Raw genomic sequence first — 12174 nt, forward strand, 5'->3', positions numbered from 1 at the left:
GCATCCCCTGGGCAATGTCCTTGCAGATGGCCAATTCTCTCACACCAGAAGCGACTTGCAGTTTCTCAGGTTGCTCTTGACACGCAAAAAAAAAAGTCAGCAAGTTCAGCCGCTCAGTGGTTTAACACACTGCACCACCAACTACATTCTCTTAAAATATATTTTCCTTTACATCATGATCTCAAGAGACAAAAATAAGTAGACTTCTTTAAAAGCAACAAAATTGGTTTACTCACAAATTTCATGTATTCAGCATACAGTTACTTTGCTTATCAATCCAGTTACAAATTGATTTGAAGTAGTTTCTGTGTGTAGATAACAAAGGGCATCAATAGTCCATAATCCAAAAAAATCTCTGTTCTGAGAGTCTATAGGATCTCTGTCTAGTTTGAAGATCCAATTGAGTCTCTAAGCATACCGTTCCTACATTGAAGTCAAAAGCATACTGTTCTAAAATGGAGTCTGAGTCCTGAACAAGCCCAGTTCTGATCACATGGTCTGCAGCCCCTTCCACATCAAAGAGTTAAAGAAAACTGCAAACCAATAGACACATATACAATACAGTAAGCAATACAGTAAGCAATCTGAATTATATACTAAACAAATAACTAGTGGAGAGACTAGTGGAGTCTGAGTCCTGAATAAGCCCAGTTCTGATCACATGGTCTGCAGCCCCTTCCACATCAAAGAGTTAAAGAAAACTGCAAACCAATAGACAAATATACAATACAGCAAGCAATCTGAACTATATACTAAACAAATAACTAGTGGAGAGACTAGTGGAGTCTGAGTCCTGAATAAGCCCAGTTCTGATCACATGGTCTGCAGCCCCTTCCACATCAAAGAGTTAAAGAAAACTGCAAACCATTAGACACATATACAATACAGCAAGCAATCTGAATTATATACTGAACAAATAACTAGTGGACAGACTAGTGGAGTCTGAGTCCTGAACAAGCCCAGTTCTGATCACATGGTCTGCAGCCCCTTCCACATCAAAGAGTTAAAGAAAACTGCAAACCAACAGACACATATACAATACAGCAAGCAATCTGAACTATATACAAAGCAAATAACTAGTGGAGAGACTAGTGGAGTCTGAGTCCTGAACAAGCCCAGTTCTGATCACAATCAATCTGAAATTATATACATAATGAATAACTAGTGGAGAATACAATGCTGGTGGAGGATTTATTTATTTATTTATTTATTTACAGTTTTTATATTCCGCCCTTCTCACCCCGCAGGGGACTCAGGGCGGATTACAGTATACACATATATGGCAAACATTCAATGCCAGTTTGACAAACAACGTATAACAGACAATACACCGAGGCTATTTAACTTTTTTTTCTGGCCGTCAGGGGAGCTGCTGCTTTTTTTATCGTCCATCAGCGACACCGATGAAGTTCTTCCGCATTCCACATTCCCTGGAGTCTTTTTTCTTTATGGCCTCATAAATTAGTTAATTTAGCCTCCCACACAAGGTGGTACCTTATTTTCCTACTTGACAGATGCAACTGTCTTTCGGGTTGCAAAGGTTGACAACAGGCTACACAATGGCTGGACACCCACTCCAGCCCGGGCTGGCTTCAAACTCATGACCTTTTGGTCAGAGTGATCTTAATGCAGCTGACACTCAGCCAGCTGCGCCACAATCCCTAGCTAGTTTCTGGTAGACACTGATTATCTAGATCCGGCACAGTCTGGCTTTAGGCCGGGACATGGTACTGAGACAGCCTTGGTCGCCTTGGTAGATGATCTGCGCAGGGAACTAGACAGGGGGAGTGTGTCCCTGTTAGTTCTGCTGGACCTCTCAACGGCCTTCGATACCGTCGATCACGGTATCCTTCTGGGACGCCTCATGGATATGGGGCTCGGGGGCACTGCTCTGCGGTGGCTCCGATCCTTCCTTGAGGGTCGGTCTCAGAAGGTGTCGTTGGGTGACACCTGTTCGGCCCCACAACCGTTGTTGTGTGGAGTCCCACAGGGTTCAATTCTGTCCCCGATGTTATTCAACATCTACATGAAGCCGCTGGGGGAGATCATTCGGAGTTTCGGAATGAGATGTTATCTCTATGCAGATGATGTCCAAATCTGTCACTCCTTTCCACCTGTCACTAAGGAGGCTGTCCAGACTTTGAATCGGTGCTTGGCTGCTGTGTCGGACTGGATGAGAGCTAACAAATTGAAACTGAATCCAGACAAGACAGAGGTCCTACTGGTCAGTCGTAAGGCCGAACAGGGTATAGGGTTACAGCCTGTGTTAGACAGGGTTACACTCCCCCTGAAGACGCAGGTTCGCAGCTTGGGAGTGATCCTGGATTCACCGCTGAGCCTGGAACCCCAGGTCTCAGCGGTGGCCGGGAGAGCTTTCGCACAATTAAAACTTGTGCGCCAGCTGCGCCCGTACCTTGGGAAGTCGGATCTGGCCACGGTGGTCCACGCTCTTGTCACATCCCGGCTGGATTACTGCAACGCACTCTACGTGGGGTTGCCCTTGAAGACTGCTCGGAAACTTCAACTAGTCCAACGGGAGGCAGCCAGATTGCTCACCGGAGCGGCATACAGGGAGCACACCACCCCCCTGTTATGCCAGCTCCACTGGCTGCCGATCCAATTCCGAGCACAATTCAAGGTGCTGGTTTTGACCTATAAAATCCTATACGGCTCCGGCCCAGTGTACTTGTCCGAACGGATCTCCCTCTACACACCACCTCGGAGTTTAAGATCCTCTGGGGGGGCCCTGCTCTCGACCCCGCCTTTATCGCAGGTGAGACTGGCGGGGACGAGGAGCAGGGCCTTCTCAGTGGTGGCCCCTCACCTGTGGAACTCACTCCCCGGGGAGATTAGAACAGCGCCCTCCCTTCTCTCATTCAGGAAACAGCTGAAAACTTGGATGTGGGACCAGGCTTTCGGAAACTCTGGCAGCTAAAAAGAAGGACCATAATGAAAGGCAAATACTGTAGGAACCTATTTTAACCTATTGGACCTATGGAACGCGAAACACTGACCATGAGATTGCTTATTGTTGTGCTATGGTGCTATATATTAATGTTTTTAATCTGTTAATTATTAATTACTGTTTTATATTTTTTATATTTGTATGTATTTGTATAAGGGCATCGAATTGTGCCGTCTGTGTAAGCCGCCCTGAGTCCCCCCTCGGGGGTGAGAAGGGCGGGGTATAAGTAGCAGAAATAAATAAATAAATAAATAATAGCTATATATACCCTATGTATGTCCATATATGCCTATGTACTCATGGACAAGGTTAGACATTTAGGGGGGAAATCAATCCAAAAATTTGGATTAATGTGTGTCATATTTGCTTTCCCCTCTCTGAGCCATAATTTGACTCTCCAAATTGTCTCCAAATTTTACATGAGTATATGGGCTAAATCTTAAGGCCAGTCTTGATATATCAAAATGCTCTCGTTGACATTAAAACACATGCTACTTTCCCTGACCATTTTCCCCAAAGAGCTATCCAAGGTGCTGAAATCTGGCTCCAACTTGGTTCAGTACATTGGATAGCTCCTGCAAAACCAGGAGTGGATTCCCCGGATTTCCCACCCCAATGGATAGGTGCCAGGGGACTTCTGGAATACAGGAATACTTTGCAGACCAGCAAAGCTCTGGGTTCAAAACCTGTATCTCTAAGAAAGGCATCTGGATGCTTTGGCGAGAATGCTGCTTCCTTTGTCTTTTTTTCAGTGATTGCGCCACATCTTTGCTATCTTTTGCTAGTAGCATGTTGTTGTCTGTATACATTCAATTGTGGATTTTCCTTCCTCCAGTTTTCACACCTCCTTTCTCCATATTTAAATTGAATATATTCAGCATATGAGTTAGATAGAACAATCAAATGCTTGGTCCCTTGGCCTTCCTATTTGTATACAGAAATCATAATGCTCACCTATATACCCAGATTGTTGCAAAGATCACAGCAAATCATGCAAGGTGCCTCAAGGATGGCATTATTTGGCATTTTCCAAGCAGGCATCCAACATAATAACTATTTTTAATACTATTTCACAGCTACAATAACATATTTTTGGAAATTATGTTTTATAAAATGCTGGCATGATATTGGAGGTTTCTTCTGCCTTTCCATTTGTTTCAAAGTGGAGCATATAAATGAGTTCCCCGCCAAGGCCTCATTGTCGGCAGGGCAGCTTTTAATGAAAAATTTAAAAGGGGAAGCATTCTCTTGGAGCGCAATGCCTCATTTAATTGACTTTTAGTGGCATCTCGCTGTGACGGCAGATTCAGAATAAGCAGGGCTGAAGTCCATTGTCTTATGGAGTAGTCGCTGTTTAAATAAACAAAGCATTTATGTGTGCAAAGGCACCCAGGGACTCAAAAATTGCACAATTCATTAGTGCAAATTGCATTCTGGCACCCAAATGAGGAAACACCGACACCTAGTGGAACTATCTTTGTATTACAACTATGTGTATACATACTACTCATTTATTTGTCCTGTCAGAGCAACCAGTCCATTATATTACATTTCTAACAGAACAAAGCAAACAAACAGAAAAATACACAGCTTGTGAGTTTGGTAGTTGGTTAAATGTCCTTTGACCAGTATCTGGCCACTTGGAGTGCTTCCGGTGTTGCTGCAAGAAGGTCCTCCAGGGCTCAGGTTGCATTGCAGCAGGTGGTCAGTGGTTTGCTCTTCTCCACACTCGCATGTCGAGGATTCCACTTTGTAGCCCCATTTCTGAAGGTTGGCTCTGCATCTCATGGTGTCAGAGCGCAGTCCGTTCAGCGCCTTCCAAGTTGCCCAGTCTTCTGCGTGCCCAGGAGGGAGTTTCTCATTTGGTATCAGCCATTGGTTGAGGTGCTGGGTTTGAGTCTGCCACTTTTGGACTCTCGCTTGCTGAGGTGTTCCAGCGAGTGTCTCTGTAGATCTTAGAAAACTATGTCTAGATTTAAGTCGTTGGCGTGCTGGCTGATACCCAAACAGGGGATGAGCTGGAGATGTCTCTGCCTTGGTCCTTTCACTATTGGCTGCTACTTCCCGGCGGATGTCAGGTGGTGCAATACCGGCTAAGCAGTGTAATTTCTCCAGTGGTGTAGGGCGCAGACACCCCGTGATAATGCGGCATGTCTCATTAAGAGCCACATCCACTGTTTTAGTATGGTGAGATGTGTTCCACACTGGGCGTGCATACTCAGCAGCAGAGTAGCACAGCGCAAGGGCAGATGTCTTCACTGTATCTGGTTGTGATCCCCAGGTTGTGCCAGTCAGCTTTCGTTTGATATTGTTTCTAGCACCCACTTTTTGCTTGATGTTCAGGCAGTGCTTCTTGTAGGTAAGAGCACGGTCCAGAGTGACTCCCAGGTATTTGGGTGCGCTGCAATGGTCCAGTGGGATTCCTTCCCAGGTGATCTTCAGAGCTCGGGATGCTTCTCTGTTCTTGAGATGAAAGGCACATGTCTGTGTTTTAGATGGGTTAGGGATCAGCTGGTTTTCCCTGTAGTAGGCAGTAAGAGCACCTAGAGCTTTGGAGAGCTTCTGTTCTACCATCTCAAAGCTCCCTTCTTGAGCCCCCTGCTTGAGCAGTAATACTACACATAATAATAATAATAATAATAATAATAATAATAATAATAATAATGAAAACTATGGACTTGTCAACAAATGTTCAACATTGGCACTGAAGAAGGGAAAAATAATTGAAAGTGAGAGCATAAATATGCCCAATGGCCAAGCAATAAAGTGTCACCAGCCATAAATATCTGGGCATACTACAGCTGGACAACATCAAAACATGAACATGTCAAAACTATGGTCAGCAAAGAATACATTCAAAGGGTCAGAAATATTATCAAAAGCAAGCTCAATGGAGGTAATACCATCAAGGCCATAAACACCTGGGCCATGCCTGTCATAAGATATACTGCTGGCATCATAAACTGGATGCAGGCAGAACTGGACCATTTGGACAGAAAAACTCGAAAACTCATGACCATTCATAGTTCATTACATCCTCGCAGTGATGTTGACCGGCTCTATCTGCCTAGAAAGTCTGGTGGCAGAGGACTTTTACAAGTAAAACAAAGAAGAAGAAAAACACATCCTGGCAGAATATGTCAAGGAAAGCCAAGAACCTGCTTTAATTGAAATCAATAATCAGAAACTTCTCAAAGCACAGCAGACAAAGAGTCAGTACAAGAAAACTGCACTTCAAACCAGAGCTGGCAGCTGGCACAACAAAGCCTTACATGGGCAGTTCCTTGAGAAGATTGAAGGAAAAATTGACAAGGAGAAGACCTGGTTATGGCTCATGAATGGAACCCTGAAGAAAGAGACAGAAGAAGGCCTGATTCTTGCAGCCCAGGAGCAAGCCATCAGAACCAATGCCATTAAGGCCAGGATTGAAAAATCAGCGGATGACCCAAAATGCAGACTGTGCAAGGAAGCTGATGAAACCATGGATCATATCCTCAGCTGTTGCAAGAAAATTGCACAGACGGACTACAAACAGAGGCACAACTCTGTGTCCCAAGTAATTCACTGGAACTTATGTCACAAGTACCACCTGCCAGCAGCAAAGAATTGGTGGGATCATAAACCCCCAAAGGTCGTGGAAAATGAACATGCAAAAATACTGTGGGATGTTCAAATCCAAACTGACAAAGTTTTGGAACACAATACACCAGACATCACGATTGCGGAAAAGAAAAAATTTGGATTATTGATGTCGCCATACCAGGTGACAGTCGCATTGAGGAAAAACAACAGGAAAAACTCAACCGCTATCAAGACCTCAAAATCGAACTGCAAAGGCTCTGGCATAAACCAGTACAGTTGGTCTCAGTGGTCATTGGCGCACTGGGTGCCGTGCCAAAAAGACCTCAGCCGACATTTGGAAACAATAAACATCGACAAAATCACGATCTGTCAACTGCAAAAGGCCACCTGATTTGGATCTGTGCGCATCATCCAGTGGTTTTTGAGTTCTGTTAATCCCACAAACAAACATTACATTTTTATTTATATATAGCCGTCCCCTGCCACATGTTGCTGTGGCCCAGTCTGTGTATATGTGTTATGTGTGTATGTGTGCGTATATATCTTTGTATATATGTGTTTGCATAAATATATGTGGGTGTATATATGTATATGTGTATATATGTGTGTGTATATTTGTGTATTTGTGTGTTTATAAGTGTACATGAAAATTGTGTATATGTGTGTATATATTTGTGTATATATGTGTGTTTGCTTATATATATGTATGTGTGTATATTTGTGTGTATAAATGTGTGTGTATATATTTGTGTATTTGAGTGTTTATATGTGTACATGCATATTGTGTATAAGTGTGTATATATTTGTGTATATATGTGTGTGTGTATATATTTGTGTATTTGAGTGTTTATATGTGTACATGCATATTGTGTATATGTGTCTATATATTTGTGTATATATGTGTGTTTGCTTATATATATGTATTTGTGTATATTTGTGTGTGTAAATGTGTGTGTATATATTTGTGTATTTGAGTGTTTATATGTGTACATGCATATTGTGTATAAGTGTGTATATATTTGTGTATATATGTGTGTGTGTATATATTTGTGTATTTGAGTGTTTATATGTGTACATGCATATTGTGTATATGTGTGTATATATTTGTGTATATATGTGTGTTTGCTTATATATATGTATTTGTGTATATTTGTGTGTATAAATGTGTGTGTATATATTTGTGTATTTGAGTGTTTATATGTGTACATGCATATTGTGTATAAGTGTGTATATATTTGTGTATATATGTGTGTGTGTATATATTTGTGTATTTGAGTGTTTATATGTGTACATGCATATTGTGTATATGTGTGTATATATTTGTGTATATATGTGTGTGTGTATATATTTGTGTATTTGTGTGTTTATATGTGTACATGCATATTGTGTATATGTGTCTATATATTTGTGTATATATGTGTGTGTATATATTTGTGTGTTTATATGTGTACATGCATATTGTGTATATGTGTGTATATATTTGTGTATATATGTGTGTTTGCTTATATATATGTATTTGTGTATATTTGTGTGTATAAATGTGTGTGTATATATTTGTGTATTTGAGTGTTTATATGTGTACATGCATATTGTGTCTATGTGTGTATATATGTGTGTGTGTATATATTTGTGTATTTGTGTGTTTATATGTGTACATTAGGGCTGGGCAACCACGGAAAAATTTGTTTCTAAACTCGATTCGTTTTTAGGGGGTTTTTGCGTTTCGTTTTTTAAAAGAATTCCAAAATCTTTCTTTAAAAAGTTCGAAATATACGAAATTTTGTAAATTACGAAACAATTATGAAACAATTACGAAACAATTACGAATCAATTCGTTAATGGCGGACGCGATTGCGCAATACGCTAAAAAAAACCCTCCAAATGGGACAGGGGGAACTTCTGAAGCTTCCCTCTCCCTCTGTTGTTGACTGTTGGTGTGATAATTATATTTTTTATCACTGATAAAACAAACAACAACCCTAAAACTTGCACCAGACATACGGAAACAATAACAAAACGATTTCGAAACAATTTCGAAACGATTTCGAACCAATTATGAAACAATTACGAAATAAATTGAAAAATTCGTTTTGATTTTTAGTTGTTCCAGCATGGCTCGATATCGGATTGTAAGCTAATTTAAATACGAATTAATAACGAATTACGAAATTAACGAACGAAACCGCCCAGCCCTAGTGTACATGCATATTGTGTATATATGTGTATATATTTGTGTATATATGTGTGTGTGTATATATTTGTGTATTTGTGTGTTTATATGTGTACATGCATATTGTGTATATATTTGTGTGTATGTGTGTGTATATATTTGTATATTTGTGTGTTTATGTGTACATGCATATTGTGCATATGTGTGTATATATTTGTGTATATATGTGTGTGTATATATATTTGTGTATTTGTGTGTTTATATGTGTACATGCATATTGTGTATGTGTGTGCTTATTTATATGCATATTAGTGTGTATATATGTATGTATGTGGATATGTATATGTGTGTGCATGCATATATGTACACACGTATGTGTGTATATGTGTGTATTTATGTGTTTGTGCATATATATATATATACACACACACACACACACACACACATATATATATATATATATACGTGTGTGTCTATGAATGTGTGCATGTGCATATGTATATATGGTGTATTTTTGGGGGGTTTTAAGCCTGTTCCGCTGGGGTTTTGTGTGTGTGTGTGTGTTTATGGGTGATGGACACTCGTTGGACTGTTAGGTGCATTGTGTCCAAATTTCGTGTCAATTCGTGCAGTGGTTTTTGAGTTATGTCAATCCCACAAACGAACATTACATTTTTATTTATATTGATTACATGTATTATAATATATATATATATATATATATATATATAAAATATATTATCAAGCCTTGTTTGGTTTGGTATTGTGATACAGCTTAAGGGCTAATCAATAAAATTATTATTATTATTGCAAACATACCTATTACAATCTAGCTCTATAAAAGATACATATTAAAGCGTATTTCTATAATATCAAATGCACAGGTCAGAGATTAAAACACAGGACAGCAGGTTAAAATGCATGGTCAGGGCAGAAACATATTTTGCAATTTGCCTTGAGTTACATTGTTTGAACCTGCAGTGACCACATAATGCAATTGGGAACCACATCCTATGGCAGTGTAGATGGGTGCAGGAGAGGAACAACAATGTATCCACACTCAGGAAATGCAGAGATCGATTGAGACAGAGAGAGATACAGAGAAGCAGACTTCCCTTTGTGCTTGGCTGCTTTGCTTTGGGGGCCAGTGCAGGGAGTGCCCCCCCTTCCCAATCCCCCCCCTTTTTGACTAGAGGAAGGGGAAGGGTTTCACTTCCGCCTGGCTGAAGGAGGCGCCACCCCCTCCCCAAAGAGGGTGCCAGCCCACCCAGCCTTCGCTCCCCAGGCCAGCCACGAGGGGGTCCCTGCCTCCCTTGCTGCAGGATGGGCTTCCAAGTGGGACCCCTCGAGGCGCGCTAGACGGGCCCAGGAGCATCCCAGAACCCCCGCCGTGAAGCCCCCGCCTCATCCGGTCCACCGAGGACAAAACAGGTCTGCCAGGGAAGCAGGAGGGGGGATTTATTGGGGAGATGGGGTTCCTGAACCCCCCAATTCCTTTGGCATCATCGCCTGAGCTAGTCCTCCTTGCACAGCCAATAGATAGATAGCTATAGAATCATAGAATCAAAGAGTTGGAAGAGACCTCATGGGCCATCCAGTCCAACCCCCTGCCAAGAAGCAGGAATATTGCATTCAAATCACCCCTGACAGATGGCCATCCAGCCTCTGTTTAAAAGCTTCCAAAGAAGGAGCCTCCACCACACTCCGGGGCAGAGAGTTCCACTGCTGAACGGCTCTCACAGTCAGGAAGTTCTTCCTCATGTTCAGATGGAATCTCCTCTCTTGTATTTTGAAGCCATTGTTCCGCGTCCTAGTCTCCAAGGAAGCAGAAAACAAGCTTGCTCCCTCCTCCCTGTGGCTTCCTCTCAAATATTTATACATGGCTATCATATCTCCTCTCAGCCTTCTCTTCTTCAGGCTAAACATGCCCAGCTCCTTTAGCCGCTCCTCATAGGGCTTGTTCTATGTTGATGTTGGGGAGGCTAAACGGTTGTCCTGGTATCCAAGCAGAAATGGGAGTGCATCTATAGCAGGCATGGGCAAACTTTGGCCCTCCAAGTGTTTTGGACTTCAACTCCCACAATTCCTAACAGCTTCAGGCCCCTTCCCTTTCCCCCTCAACTACTTAAACTCCTTCAGCAGCTCATGAAGCCAGACCACACTCCAAACTGTGTCTCTCTCTACTTCCCTCTGCTTCCCTCTCAGCACGTGCACAACTCAAGCCTGAACAAAAATGTAATTGTAACCAAAAGTCCCAGGCTCAGCCTGCTCCACTGGCATTACCCAACCAATCCACTTCATGCATCTTATTTTACAGTAAATACACATTCTCTCACTGATTCCTTGCATGATGTAGTTCAGGTATGGGAAAACTTGGGCCCTCCAGGTATTTTGGACTTCAACTCCCACAATTCCTAACGGCTTCAGGCCCCTTCCCTTTCCCCCTCAGCTACTTAAACTCCTTCAGCAGCTCATGAAGCAAGAGCACACTCCTAACTGTGTCTCTCTCTGCTTCCCTCAGGTTCTCTCTCAGCACGTACATAGCTCAAGCCTGAACAAAAATGTAATTGTAACCAAAAGTCCCAGGCTCAGCCTGCTCCACTGGCATTACCCAACCAATCCACTTAATGCATCTTATTTTACAGTAAATACTCACTCTCTCACTGATTCCTTGCATGATCCAACATCATAGGGTAGTGGTTCTCAACCTGTGGGCCCCCAGGTGTTTTGGCCTACAACTCCCAGGAATCCCAGCCAGTTTACCAGCTGTTAGGATTTCTGGGAGTTGGTCCAAAAACATCTGGGGACCCTAGGTTGAGAACTACTGTCATAGGGTCTTTAACATCTGGAATGGGCTTCTGTTCCAAAGGAGTCCTGCGATTCTTTAGCATTGAGTCACAGCAGTCCAACTAGAGTCAAACTGTATTCATTCTATGATGTAGTTCAGGCATGGGCAAACTTGGGCCCTCCAGGTGTTTTGGACTTCAGCTCCCACAATTCCTAACAGCCTCAGGCCCCTTCCTTTTGCCCCTCAGCTGCTTAAATTCCTGCAGCAGCTGATGAAGCCAGAGCACACTCCAAACTCTGTCTCTCTCTGCTTCCCTCTGCTTCTCTCTCAGCACGTGCACAGTCAAGCCTGAACAAAAATGTAACCGTAACCAAAAGTCCCAGGCTCAGCCTGATCCACTGGCATTACCCAACCAATCCACTCCATGCATCTTATTTTACAGTAAACACACTCTCTCTCACTGATTCCTTGCATGATCCAAAGGAGTTCTGCAATTCCTTAGCATTGAGTCACAGCAGTCCAACTAGAGTCAAACTGTATTCATTTTATGATGTAGTTCAGACATGGGCAAACTTGGGCCCTCCAGGTGTTTTGGATTTCAACTCCCACAATTCCTAACAGCCTCAGGCCCCTTCTTTTTGCCCCTCAGCTGCTTAAACTCCTTCAGCA

The 12174-nt window shown here is 42.3% G+C and overlaps 1 protein-coding gene across 1 annotated transcript in view; it reads left to right on the top strand.

The window, feature by feature from the left end:
* The first annotated feature begins 9956 nt into the window (after window positions 1-9956).
* The window catches only part of PAK3 (p21 (RAC1) activated kinase 3), a 133775-nt gene continuing 131557 nt past the window's right edge, over window positions 9957-12174 (top strand). The window contains exon 1 of the mRNA XM_060756200.2: window positions 9957-10148. The gene's annotated coding sequence lies outside the window, so the exon portion shown is untranslated. The remainder of the gene's footprint in view (window positions 10149-12174) is intronic.

Source organism: Anolis sagrei, chromosome 10, assembly GCF_037176765.1.
Source record: "Anolis sagrei isolate rAnoSag1 chromosome 10, rAnoSag1.mat, whole genome shotgun sequence".
Taxonomy (NCBI): Eukaryota; Metazoa; Chordata; class Lepidosauria; order Squamata; family Dactyloidae; genus Anolis; species Anolis sagrei.